Genomic DNA, 15,036 nt, shown 5'->3' on the forward strand with positions numbered 1-15,036 from the left:
TTTATAGATAGACAAATTTATAAATCCCACACTAAAGACAAAAACAAAAAACAAGCTTTGCACATCAACAACTTCTTCATCCTGTATCCTTTTTTTTTAAGTTGATTTATTTATTTTTGAAAGGGAGAGAGAGAAAGAGCATGTATGTGAGCAGGGGAGGGGCAGAAAGAAAGGGAGAGTGAATCCCAAGCAGGCTCTGCACTGTCAGCTCAGAGCCCCATGCGGGGCTCTATCTCACGAACCGTAAGATCATGACCTGAGCTGAAATCAAGAGTCGGACGCTTAACCAACTAAGCCATCCAGGTGCTCCTTGACCATAAATATTTTTAAGTTTATTTATTTTGAGACAGAGAGAGGGGGAGTGAGTGAGCAGGGGCTGACAGAGAGAGAGAGAGAGAGAGAGAGGGAGGGAGAGAGAATCCCAAGAAAGCTTCCCATCGTCAGCTCAAAGCCCGACTCGGGGCCTGAACTCCCGAACCACAAGATCATGACCTGAGCCAAAATCAAGACTCTGACACTCAACTGACTAAGTCACTCAGGCATCCCCCTTCATTCTGTATCTCTAACCCAGAAATTTACTGCGTCCTCCTCCAAACATCTGGGCCTTTTGGTCCTTATATGTCATACTCCCTCCCACCAGGTGGCCTTGACAGTCTACTCCATCTGGAAAGGGTGGTCTTGCAACACCCTTTGTTGAATTAATGCCTATTCATCCTTTAGACCTCAGCTGAACAGTCTTCCCTGACTTTGATTGGGTCAAAACCCCCCTATTATATGCTGTCATAAAACCAAGTGCTTCAACGTAGCACATAGGACAGTCATAATTTTACTCTTATTTTGAAAACTGTTTGATAATTCTTCCCCTTCCCTGAAATGTAAGTTTGATGAAGGCAGAGAACATATAATTTTACCCACATTTCTATCCCCAGCACTCAACATAGCGGGGGCTCAATACATACTTGCTGAATGAATCCATCAATATGACCATGTTTTCAAAATAAGAATTAGACCTTGCATGGTCTGGTGAGTCCCTTACGTCCTTCAGACCTTCACTCAAAGCAAGTCCTTAGTGAGGTCTTCTCCAGTCATCTGAACTGAAGTTTGCATCCTCGCCAGCCCTTAACCCCTGCCACCCTACTCCGCGCATAGGGCACGCCTGCCCACACGAACACACACACGCATGCACACACACCCACGCACATACTTCCTAACCTCTTGGTTTAATTTCCTCCTTCGAAATTTATCCATACCTAACAGAGCATAGGATCCATTTATTTATTTTGTCTCCCCCCAGCCACCAAGATGAAAAGCTCCACGAAAGCAAAGATTTCTATTTTTACATGCGTGTCTGGCACATGGTAGGTGCCCAATAAATATTGGCTCAACAAATGAATAACTTCTTTTTTTTAATGCTTATTCTTTTATTTTGGGAGACAGTGATAGCACAAGCGGGGGAGAGGCAGAGAGAGAGGGAGAAAGAGAATCCTAGGCAGGCTCCACGCTGTCAGGGCAGAGCCTGATGTGGGGCTCGAACTCACAAACTGTGAGATCATGACCTGAGCTGAAATCAAGAGTCAGACGCTTAACCAACTGAGCCACCCAGGCGCCCCACAAATGAATAACTCTTTAAAGTGCTAAGAGGACAGAATATTTAAAATCTGAATTGCGCTGGTAAATCTAGTTGAGGCCACCACAGTGATGTCCCTGGTCTCCCTAATGCCACCTTTGCCCCCCTTCACACTTTTCACGACACAGAAACTGCAGAAATCTTATTTCAAAGTAAGTAGGATGATTACTCTGCTGCTCAAAACTCTCCAGAGACTGTTGATCACATTTGCAACAAAATCCACAGTGCTTACTTACAAGGCCAGTGGGACTGGCCCCTGGCTCCCTCTTTGACCCCATTTTCAACCCCTCTCCCCCATCCCTGCTCTGCCCACCCCACCAACCTCCTAGCTGCCCCTTCAGTACCCCACAGTTTTTCCAACCTCACACACACACACACACACACACACACACACACACAGTCTCTCCTAGAGATCTGCATCTTTTTGTCTCTGTGTGTCTCATCACTTCCTCTGGAAGCTTTCTTAACACTGTCTAAAATAGGGGTGCCTGGGTGGCTCAGTCAGTCAGGCATCGGGCTCTTGATTTAGGCTCAGGTTGTCATCTCGTGGTTCGTGACATTGAGCCCCGCATCAGGCTCTGCTCTGACATCACAAAGCCTGCTTGGGATTCTCGCTCTCCCTGTCTCTCTGCCCCTCCCTCCCTGTCTCTCAAAAATAAATAAATAAACTCAAAAACCCACTGTCTAAAATAGCCACATCCTCCCCCATCATCTGCTGCGATATATTTTCTACAATTGTTAATTATCTGTCCTTCACCACTAGAATGCAAGTTCCATGAGGAAAGGATTTTTTTCTTTACTTATCCAATCCCTAGTACCTAGAGTAATGCCTAGGCACTCAGTAAATCCGTGTTAGTTGAATAAATGATTGTCTACCCTGTATAGTCTCCATATCCATCAAACTAAACAGTAGAGGGAGCAGGAAAATTCAGATTCAGTCTGTTGTATCAGATACATCAGTGAGCCACGCTCTCGACACCGATGTAGCTCCCCACAATTATGGCATGGGTTTACATGCAGGGAAGCCAGGAGGACTTGGATGGGGAGGCTTTGTGATGCATTCACAGAACATAATGTTGACAGACAGGGCAAAGGAAAGGAAGGAATGAAGGGATGGTCTCCTCGAAGGACTCTAACCTACAGCAAAAGCAGAGCCACTAAGGGTTCTGGTGGCAGAGCAGCAGAGGTATAAATTCTTCTTATGTCTGCAAAGAATAGAGCACAGCTTCAGTGCTCTGAGGACAGAGAGAAAGGAGCCATCAGGTGGCCGGGGGAGCAGTGTGGAGGCAGTCCAGGGCTGCGATGGGGCATTCTCATGGAAAACACTTCCCCCCAGTGGCAATGATGAGGCGTCTCCCAAGGGGCTTCTGGGCAGTGGACACACGCAATGTGGCTAGAGAGAAAAAAATCCTTGCCCCTCAAAAGACACTTGGTGACCCCTGCAACCCCCAAATAACTGCGGAGTATGATAGACGGCTTTGATAGAAGCTGAGATAACCGAGGCTTTGATAGAACTGAGTAATATGAAAATGGAGGAAACAAGTCAGCAAATTAGGATATAAGTGGATAAAAAGAACCCATTTATACCCATGTGGCTCCTGAGGTGTAGGGGACATTTTTGCAGGTGTGCCCCAGGGAAGTGCACCGTCCCATATTATAGCACATGCTCTGAATTATGAAAATTGATGAGCAGATTGAACCTCTTGTCCATAACCAAGGCTCAGAATTTGTTGTCAATTCACTTACTATGGTGTTAAGACATTGTTCATTTGGAATTACGTATCAAGATCTTTAAAATGTTTTGTGCTCTTTGACCCAGAAATCCCACTATGGGTCTCTACCCTGAGGAGATCATCTGAAATACAGGGAGAAAGAAAAGCTGGGTGCACGGAGATGTTTATAAACATTATTTATGATAGGGAAAGTTTTCCAGGTTCATAAGGAAGTAGCCACATTTTTTATTACGTAAAAATAGTGGAGAAATGATGCATGAATTCCTACAACCCGAGAATGAGGAAAACCTTTGTAGTTATGACTTAAATCCGGAATCAACACGGGGCGCCTGGGTGGCGCAGTCGGTTAAGCGTCCGACTTCAGCCAGGTCACGATCTCGCGGTCCGTGAGTTCGAGCCCCGCGTCGGGCTCTGGGCTGATGGCTCAGAGCCTGGAGCCTGTTTCCGATTCTGTGTCTCCCTCTCTCTCTGCCCCTCCCCCGTTCATGCTCTGTCTCTCTCTGTCCCAAAAATAAATAAAAAACGTTGAAAAAAAAATAAAAAAAAAATCCGGAATCAACAAAAAGAAATACCGATAAATTCGGGAAGACCCAAAGGAAAAACCATTGTTTTGCATGGCGAAACAGCACTATATGTATTGGAAGAGGGAAGGCACTGAGTTCAATAGAGAATTAGGCCAAAGACATGAACAAACAAAACTCATAGAAGGAAATAAAAAATGGCCTTTAAAATACTAAAGTTGCTCAAGCACATTCATAATTAGAGCAATGTGAAATAATAGCACAGCAAGATACCATTTCTCCCCTATCAGATTGGCAAAAATCTACAAGTTTGATAACACATTCTGATGACGAGCCTATGGGGAACTAATTTTCCCCTCATTGCCTTTAGGAATGCAATGGCATTGCCCCTCTGGAGGGGGGTTGGCAACATCAAGCTAAATGGCAGATGCACTGACCCTTGGACTTGGCGGTCCTAGTTCTCAGAATCTGTCTCAAAGATTCAGTGATGTGAAAACAGATGCAAAATAGCATACCCACGAAGTCATTACTGGTGGCCTTATTTGAAATTAAAGGATTGAAATCAACCTGAATCTCCATCACCCAGGGATTGATTAAAGTATGGTAGGGGCACCTGGGTGGCTCAGTTGGTTAAGCGGCAGACTTCGACTCAGGTCATGATCTCACAGTTGGTGAGTTCGAGCCCCGCGTGGGGCTCTGTGCTGACAGCTCAGAGCCTGGAGCCTGCTTCAGATTCTGTTTCCCTCTCTCTCTGCCCCTCCCCCTCTCTCTCTCTCTCTCTCTCTCTCTCTCTCTCTCTCCCCCTCTCAAAAATAAATAAACATTATTTAAAAAAAAATTTAAAAAACTATGGTAAGCCCACCCAGTGGAGTGCATGCAGCTGTGAAAATGATGGGGAAGAGTTCTAGCAGTTTCGCGGAGAGATCTTCAGGATATCCTGTTAAGTGAAAACAGAAAGAGGCAGAAAAATACAAATGATGTGTTATTGTTGGGGTAAAGAGAGGTGAGGGTATAAATACAAATGTGTTTTTATATATACATATTTTTTTTGTATTTGTAAAAAAGAAACACTGGAAGCATAAATCGAAATCTTACAAAAATATTTACTATAGGATGAGAAGGAACATGGTGAAGAGGCAGGAAGGAAGCAGGATTCATCTGCATAAACTTTGGACATTCATTGACTCGCTGTACATTTGTTCTACAAGCGCGGTGTGATTTCGACAAGGACAAAATTTTAAAATAAATGAGCATAACACCAACAAAAAACTTTCCGAGGAATCTAAATCTACTTTTAGTTACACCCTATTGTTAGAAGTGATATTAGCATTGTCATTTTGAAGCTAGCTTCTGTTTTCTAAGATAGTTTTAAAATGTAAGATTTATACTGCAAGATAGTATAAAAGACATAAAAGTGCAAAATCAAAGATATTAGGTAAAAATCCTATATAGTTAAACTTGAATTACACATATTAGTGTAAACTTAGACATTCAGGGGCTCCTGGGTGGCTCAGTCCGGTAACAGTCTGACTTTGACTCAGGTCATGATCTCACAGTTTGTGGGTTGGAGCCACGCGTTGGGCTCTGTGTTGACAACTCAGAGCCTGGAGCCTGCTTTGGATTCTGTGTGTGTCTCTCTCTGTCCCTCTCTGCTCGTGCTTGCTCTCTCTCAAAATAAATAAATAAACAGTAAAAAAAAAAAAAATACCTTAGACATTTAGTGATGTACATATACATGCCACACTCTTTTGTTTTTTAAGAATTTAAAGCTCTATCCTTGCTCTGTCCACTGGAAAGCCCTGGGCTCAACACCAGCCCCTGTAGTAATGAACATCTTCAGTGCCCAGATTTGGTTTCTAAATATCATTCTCCACTGAAGGGGATTGGAGGGGTGCCTGGGCAGCTCAGGCGGTTGAGCATCTAACTCTTGATTTCTGCTCAGGTCATGATCTCAGGGTCATGGGATCAAGCAGCGAAGCTCTCAAAGGTTGTGGTGTATTATCTAGGGGACACAGAAGCCAGTTTGAAGAGGCTCTCATAAGCCAAAGTCCAGACAATCTGTGTGCCACAAAAAAAAAAAAAAATAGATTGAAACACACTATTAAAACAAAAGAAAATGAAACAAAACCAAAAAATCATTGTATTAATAATGCTATTGAAAATGAGAAAGCCTCACACTCAGCTCTCAGAAAAACATCTAAATTTGTCATCATTCAAAATACCCATTATACTGGCCTCTTACTCTAAATACTGATAATTAAATGGGTAGAGTTAAACATTTATTTTCCTTTCCTGTAGGAACTATATTTTAGGTTGTACCGGACTGTATTTTCCAGAGGTGGCCACAGGGTCTCCCATCCCACAAGCTCTTCTGCAACGTGACTATTGCACTTTCCCATCACAAGGTGGGTCTGGGGGCGCCTGGGTGGCTCAGTCAGTCAAGCGTCCAACGCTTGGTTTGGGCTCAGGCCATGATCTCAGTTCATAAGATCAAGCCTTGCATTGAGCTCTGCGCTGACAGTGTGGAGCCTGTTTGGGATTCTCTTGCTCCCTCTCTCTCTCTGTCTCTCTGTCTCTCTCTCTCTCTCAAAAAAAAAAAAAAAAAGTGTCTGCTTCCCCTCCCCTTGAACCTGGGCAGGTTTGGGTGCCCAAAGGTGATGCTTTGCAGTCTGAGGATAAGTCACAAAAGGCAGCTGGGCTTCTGCCATGTCTGCTGGAACATTAATTCGGAAATCCTGACCGTCTCAGTAAAACAGTTCAGATTCCCTGAGGCCACCATGCTGTGAGGAAGCCCAAGCCACAGAGACGGTCCAGATGTACAAACTCTGGTTAACAGTCCCAGCTGAGCTCAGCGTTCAAGTCATTCTTGGGAGGGAAGGAGTTCCTGAATCAATCATGCATCCAATAGCTGAGTAATCCACACCTTCCCGTCTCCTCACTTGAGGCCCAGACATCACAGAAAAGAGACATGCCACCCCACTGGGCCCTGTCTGAATTCCTTTGCCCACAGAATCCACAAACATAATAAAATTCTTGTTTTACGCCACTGTCTGGGGTGGTTTGCTACATACCCATATTAACCGGAATGCAGGCTCACTAAATAGCTCTAGCTAATAAGGGGAAGCTCTACTTTACAGAAGAATTCCCATTAATAAATTAGAAATAAACAGAATCTCAATAGAATTCCAGTGACTAAATTAGAGGAATTACTAGAACAAGAAATTGACATTTTGTAACTCTCAATGAGATATTTGATTTAGGGGCTGTTCAGCCGTGGAGGCTAAAATCATTACAGTAAAGATTGAGGGAGAACTGGATATTTGTAGGATGCTAGAACATCTCCCCACTGATTACTTGTTGGTCTAAAGGAGGGGGGTGGGAAATGTACAATTCTAAAATGGACAGATCAAGCTGTTGCTATTTAAGCTCACTGATCAGTTAAATTTATCTTTAATTTTTTTTAGATTAAAGATCAAAAGATCTTTAATTAGACTAAAGATCTTTAGATTAAAGATTGACACTTTTGGTCGAACAATTTCTATTATGTACCTGCTGATACAATATGAGACATGGTCCTCTACGAAGTATTTTTACCAAAGAATATGATTAAGACCCAACTTTTCATTTACATGCAAGGATAAGGAGAAAATGTTTAATGACATTTCCAGAAAGCAATCCAGAAGGTAGAAAAGTCTAACGGAAAACTGACCCAATTTCCCCATCAAGTCAATGGAATAGAAAAATATCGGGACCAGGCAGGGGATTCTAGGTTAAAAGGGACTACTCAAAAGCCATAACCACAAAATGCAATGCGTGGGTGGACCTTGTTTGGATTTAGGTTTGAGCAAACAGTAAAAAGACATTGTGGGGCTATTGGGAACTTTAATATTGACCAGGTATTAGAAGATATTAAGGAATAAATGTTCATTTTGTTAGCAATGATTTTGATTTTGACATCCTTTTAAAAAATTTTTTTTAACGTTTATTTGTTTTTGAGACAGAGAGAGACAGATCATGAACAGGGGAGGGTCAGGGAGGGAGGGAGACACAGAATCCAAAGCAGGCTCCAGGCTCTGAGCTGACAGCACAGAGCCCACGCAGGGCTCAAACTCACAGACGGTGAGATCATGACCTGAGCCAGTCTGATGCTCAACCCACTGAGCCACCCAGGCGCCCCTGGTTCTAACATTCTTAAAAGTCCTTATTGTTTACAGATGCAAATTGAAGTATTTAGCAATGAAATGTCATTTTGTTTACATTTTTTTAGAAACCTGATAATTATTTTTAAAAATGTAAGCAGCCTAGGGGTGCCTGGGTGGCTCAGTTGGTTAAGTGACCAACTTCAGCTCAGGTCATGATCTCGCAGTTTGTGAGTTTGAGCCCCGCGTCGGGGTCTGTGCTGACAGCTCAGAGCCTGGAACCTACTTCAGATTCTATGTCTCCCCCTCCCCTGCTCACGCTCTGTGTCTCTCTATCTCTCAATAATAAATAAACATTAAAAAAATTTTTTTTAAACGTAAGCAACCTACGGGCACCTGGGTGGCTCAGTCAGTTAAGTGTCCGACTTCAGCTCAGGTCACAATCTCATGGTTCATGGGTTCAAGCCCCGCATCGGGCTCAGGGCTGACAGCTTGCAGCCTGGAGCCTGCTTCGGATTCTGTGTTTCCCTCTCTCTCTGCCCCTTCCCTGCTCGCACTCTCTCTCTCTCTCTCTCTTTCTCAAAAATAAATAAACATTTAAAAAATTCTTTTTAATGTAAGCAGCCTAAGTGTTCAATTATCAGGAAATGTATAGCTCAATTATGGTTCATTTTCTGGATAGAATAGGTAGTTATTTACAATCAGCATTATTGAGAATATAAAAATGAAAAGAGTTTGTAATTTATATTAAGTATGAAGATACACAATTATGGTTTCATAGTGACTTCAATCATACCGGAGTATGTCTGTCTGTCTGAGTGGATAGCGACATCTTATAAACTGAATCAGTTCCACATCATGTCATGTTTTCTTATTGATTAGCCTCAGGAATGGAGACCAATGCCACCATGCACTGTACCAGATACTCTGACGGGACAAAGATCATCTCAAGTATGGCATTCAGCATCACCTTGAAGGAGCTTCTGATCATAACTGGGAACCCCAGATCATCTCTCACCCACCTTATGATGTGAAAAGACAGTATTCTTGTGGGCTATCCATTTAAAAAGTTTTCAAAACCAAGGACAGAAACTGCCAAGGTTGAGAAGAGGGCCACGTTGAGATTCTAAGTCCCATGAAAGGTAGCGGTGTCTGGCTTTTGTTTTCTTGCCCCGAAGACCTTAATAATGACAGTGCCGGGCAGAGGCTCAGATCCTGGAAGAATGAGAGAAACGCAATCAGGTGAACTCACTCTTCCCCTATCCTCTGGCTCTGGGTTGGTGAGCGTTGCTCCCCTCCTCCCCACGACCCTTCTCATTTCTGCATCTTTCCCCGGAGCATGCAGGTAAAGCCTGAAATCAAAGAGTTGTTATTCTGGCCAGGAAGCTTCTAGGGGGCCAGTAAGGTAGGCATTTACTTTTAATACATGTTTTCTCAGAGCTCCTGAATTCACACTGCATTGGTTGTTGCCTTCTCTTCTTCCAGGTAAGGTGCTTATCCTGGCTGAAAGAAATACTAAAAAATTAAGAAGAGACACTTTTAGGAAATTATTGAGGGTGTTGATAAAATGGGCCCACGAGGGTAAGAAGGCATTTACCTAGAGCTGAAGTGTTCCTTCAGCAGACAGCAGCTTTTACTGAGTGCCTATCCCATGCCAAGTGCCGTGCCAGGCCCTGGAGACTGCATTCTCTGCCACTGAGGAGAAATATATCAACAGATGACTTACCATACAACGAGGTAAATAATAGAGACTGGTACACCGTGTCATGGGAACACAAAGCAAAAAGCAACTAGTTCTGCCTGGGTATGTCTGGAAAAGCTTCATGCAGAAAATGACATTTGCCTTGGATGACTAGGGACAGCTCACTTAACTTCCCTGCGCCTTGACTCCTCATCTTTAAAATGGAAATAATAAGACTACTGTTGCGGCATAGTTGTATTTATAGGTTTGACTCTGCTTTTCATTCATTGATTCATTAGATTCCACTTATGAGTGGAATCATATGGTATTCACCTCTCTCAGTCTGACTCCTTTCGCTTAGCGTGATTCGCTCTAGGTCCAACCACGTTGTCTCAAATGGCATGATCTCTCTTTCTTTTTGTGGCCATATAATATTCCATTGTTTATGTACACCACATTTTCCTTAATCATTCATCTATTGACGGACACTTAGGTTGCTTCCAGATTTTGGCCTTGGTAAATAATGCCACAGTAAACCTAGGGGTGCATATATCTTTTCTAAGTAGTGTTTTCCTTTTCTTTGGGGAAGCACCCGGTAGTGGAATTATGGGATCATATGGTACTTCTATTTTTAATATTCTGAGGACCCTCCGTACCGTTTCCCATGGTGGCTGGACCAATTGACACCCCCACCAACAGCGCATGAGGGTTTCTTTTTCTTCACATCCTTGCCAACACTAGTTGTTTCTTTGTCCTTTTGATTTTAGCCATTAAGGAATGTAACTCTGGAGCGGCGGAGAGAAGGCATTAGAATTAGGTGGGTGCTGGCCTGGGGAAGAAAGACTTGGCTTCAATCATTTGTGCATGGGTTTGCTTTGGTTTGGTCTCCCCTATTATGCTCTGAGCTACTGAAGGACAAGGATTTTTTTTTTTTTTTTAACTGCCAGCCCCTATATCGTTACCTGCCACAGAGTAGGTGCTCAGTAATTGCATATTGAATAAATTAATAATAAAGGGAATGAAATGAGAGGTTGACACCCAGAACTAAGGCAGTGGTGGTGCAGAGGGAGCCAAGAGGCCAGATGTGGAAGATAACCCCGCAGCCGAAGCAACAGGACTTGGTGGCCAATGTAGGAGTGGGAAATGAGGGTAATACAGCAGCAATGACGTCACTAGGTCTCTAAGGTAGGCACAGAGTCATTGGCGGGTAGAAGCATTCAGAGAGATTGCCCATGAGGAGACAGACGGGTTTGAAGGTCAGCTATAAATTCTTCATAAAGATATAAAACCGGACTGTGAACTGAAAGGCGGCAGGAAAACCACCCACGGAAGAGATTGCAAGCTGTCACCCCGATATCTGTCCTTCGTGTCCTCTGTGGTCACAGATTGTTGCATGGATTACCACGGTTACCCGACCGAAGACTCCATTTCCCAAACTGTCTTGCGGCTAGGTATGGCTCTGTGACTAGGTTCCAGAACATGAAAAGAGGCCACTCACACAACTCCCAAGGGGGGTCGCTATAAAGCCTGGGCCAGCCCCCACCTGCCTCTCCCAGGCCTGCTGGCTGTAGTAGCCCAGATCTGACAGCTGGAGCTGTGACATGTTGCCCGGAACGCAAGGTGGAGGCACATCCTGAGGGTGGCCGGGCAATAACACAGAAAGATCTTCAGCCCCTGATGCTGTGGGCCACCACGATAACCCTCGCTAAGAGAGGAAAAGAGAAATCTCTGCCTTGACTAAGTCACTGCCATCTCAGCCTTCGTTACAGTAACCAAACCAATGTTCTAATATCCTTCCCCAGCCCAAAGAATCTTCCACACCAGTGCTGCTGCCTGAAACCCCACAACTAAAGATGTATTCCTTTGGATTGAGCACTGCTCTCCTTTTTCATTCTGAGGAAGAGAAACCTATCCCTTCTGAATTCACATTCAAAGATTTGACCAAAACTTACTTTCTTCAGTTACATGGGATCCAGAGAGGGAAACTAATGACATCTAATAAGGGATCAACTCTTTCTCTGGACGACGAAAGTTGGGGGAGGGAGTAAATATCTCTGGAAATGGTAACCTACAATTTCTGAAATTTGATAGGTCATAAAGAGAGGGGCTGGGAGTGCCCAAAGACATCCTTCTCCTGTGATCTAATCCTGTCCAGGGTCTCTCCTGGTAGGGACTGAAGGTACAACGGTGCATCTGGACACAAGAGCTCATTGTCAGATCAGTGTGGGAAGACCTCCACAATGGAGGGGTGAGGTGGCTGCAAAAGCGGAGGAGAACCTACTCCGAGTGGACATTTTTAGATCATGGGAGCAATAAATGTCATGGTATAATTTTTAAACTAGTGAGGAAGCCAAAAATTCTCTCCTTTTCTTTTCTTTTCTTTTTTTTTTTTTTTTTTCCTCTTTGCTTTAGCTATATTTGGGTGCCAATTATACACAGAAAAGCCAAGCTCGGTTTTGTAATGTCAGGCTATAGATACATGTGATCTGGCAAAGGGCAATCCCTTTGCAGTTTTGGAACTTGTCATCAGGATTAATGGACCCAGAGCAAAATGCCTAGAGCGATGTTTGGTCCTTCAAAGACCCTGAAACTCACATCCAGCAGGGCTGGGCAACCTCCCAGAGCTGGTCAGGCACATTCCCATGATTCCATATCTCTTGGCAGACTTCCAGGTCTGCTGCTCCCACTTCCCTCCCCAACGCTGCAGAAAAGTTCAGAAAGTGCAGGTTACTCCCACGGGTCACCTGGCAGATGCCCAATCCCTCTGCAGAAGAGGCTGGTTCTGAAATCAGGGAGTGGAATATTCCCTGGAATGATGTATAGGTCTTCTCTTTGCAGTCAGAGGTGGTGATAACCCCCAGTGCAGAGATGGCCACCTCTCCTGGGTCAGTGGTAGTGCACTTTCTTCTTGGACCACTCACTTGCTGGGGGCCTTGGACTGACCTTGGTGTGCCTGGGATCATGAAGACCGAAATAGTCATCTGGAAGAAAGGTCAAGGCTCTCTCAAAGCCTTGCACATATCCTTGGAGCTATGTGAATAGTGTTTATCTCCTCCACTAGGAGGCAAGAGGGCTGAGTCGCATCTAATATCTTCCTGCCATGCCAATTATCACAAAGGACTTCGAGTTCTGAAGAGATATGTGTTTTTCAGCTTTGTACCTACCTTCCCTCCCTGCCTTAAGAACTAATGATACTCTTTCCTTTATTAATACTTTAACTTCTGAATTATTTGTGGGGTTTTTTTAGAAGTAGACTTGCCCACACTCCATCCATTCATGCCTACTATGTAGATATAGAGTGGGTGCTGTGCTGTGAACAACTGTTATTTCCAAGCCCAACACTCATGATCGGTTTGGGAGAAAATACCTCATGTGTCCTGGGAAACAATACCCATCCACACCCACTGGTTGGAGGAGATATTAGCTCCCCACTCCCTTAACTGAGGCATGGGCATGGGCATGGGACCAAGCAAGGCCATCCAGACTATCCCAGGGTCCCAATCCTGGGCTGAAAAAAAAGAGGAATGAAAATTCATTGGAACTAATTCCTCCAGCATAAGTCCCTTGAAATTAACTGCCCATGATGCCCACACAGAGACCTCCAGAACCACCTGGTCTTATCCTTTGCAAGGCCTGGCTCTTCTCTTTTCCTTCAATTCTAAGAGTTCTCTACGTATTCCCAATAAATTTTTGCTTGTGTAATGTTAGCAAAGATACATTTCATGTTTATAACCCAGTGACCCTGACCAAAACACAGGGACATCTGTGATCTTTAAAGCTCCATTGGCCTGCAGAGTGAGCTCAGACACCCTGGCCATCCACGTGTCAAGATCTATGATGAGGTTCTACACACATTTTCTCATTTAACCTCATAAAAAATCCAACAAGTAAAGAAAATGAGGCCCGCAGAGGTTTAGTGCCGTACCACAGGTCATATAGGTAATGAATGGCAATTCTGGGATTTGAACCCATTTACTTCTGAGGTCTCTCAATCTCATTGCCAATGACAATGCTATTCCACTCTCTTGGTCTCCCATGGCCCTCTGACTCTTTTTAATGTTTCATTGTCTACCTTTCGTTCAATCTGTTATGTGTGTGCCTACTAATCTGTGTTATTAAACCATGAGTTCCTTGAGGGCAGGTTTATATTACGATACACTTTTATGTGTCCTAATATGGTACTTTTCGTACTTCTACGCTACATACAGAAATTCCCCTACATTGTTGAATGAGTGAATGAACGAATGAATAATGATTATTGGTCACCACACAGGGTGAATCAGTGTGTGACTGGCCACTGCCGAGTTCATATTGAAGTGAGGAAGCAGGAAATGTTGACATGGATTGACCTCAACATGTGACCACGAAGGCATTTCTTCTTCCTCAGACTCATCAATTAGTGACTTTCCTGGACCCTAGAAGTTTTTCTTCCTTCAACTCCCTAGACAGCTCCTTTGACACCCGACCTCAGCTACCTTTTCCAGACATCCTTCTCTCTCCCTGCTTCAGGTCTAATAGCTGAGGAGAGGCAGATAGGATGAATCAATCCCCACCAGCTTAGAGAATATCATAATTTCTCTTGATCACCCCCAAAACAGAATCTAGATAAGCCAGGACAATAGTCTGGATAGGATGAAGCTCACATTCAACATGAAAATTCCCTGGGTTTCCCAAGTAGGTTGTAGGCTCGGAGCTGTCAGCACAGAGCCTGACGCGGGGCTGGAACTCACAAACCGCGAGATCATGACCTGAGCCGAAGCCGGTCGCTCAACCAACTGAGCCACCCAGGTGCCCCAGGAAGAAGAAGTCTTAAAGGAGCCCATGGTCAACTAGGGGAGACCAACCTGTAAACAGGCTATTTCAACATGGGTGACAAGAGCCAAGGTGAGATGAGTTAGAGGCTACTGGGGAATGGAGGGGAAGGTCGTGAACCTGGCCCCCTTATCTCCTGCTGGGGCTGCCTAAAGAAGGTGTTTTTAACAAGATAGAACTTTCTTCACATAAAGTAGCTCCCTCCAGACTTCTACTTAACTCCATGAAAAGCCTTTTGCCCCCTGCTATCCCTTACCCAAAGGACTTTACTTCACCATTGTTGGTACTGAATTGTAAGTGACCATAGCACAGCACAGGCCAGTTAAGATGGGACAAGGGGTCAACTGTATTTTCGCCACCGATAGTCAAACACTCACTACATGCCTGATAGCACACTGAGAAATTCACCAAAGTATCTTACTAAATTCTAACCACACACAGATTTCATAGGATAGGCATTTTGACTACCATTTTCTAGGTGAGTCCACTGAGGCTCAGGGAGGTTCAGGAACTTGCCCAAGAT

Source organism: Herpailurus yagouaroundi, unplaced genomic scaffold (genome assembly GCF_014898765.1).
Source record: "Herpailurus yagouaroundi ecotype Mexico unplaced genomic scaffold, PumYag 77, whole genome shotgun sequence".
In the NCBI taxonomy this organism is placed as follows: domain Eukaryota; kingdom Metazoa; phylum Chordata; class Mammalia; order Carnivora; family Felidae; genus Herpailurus; species Herpailurus yagouaroundi.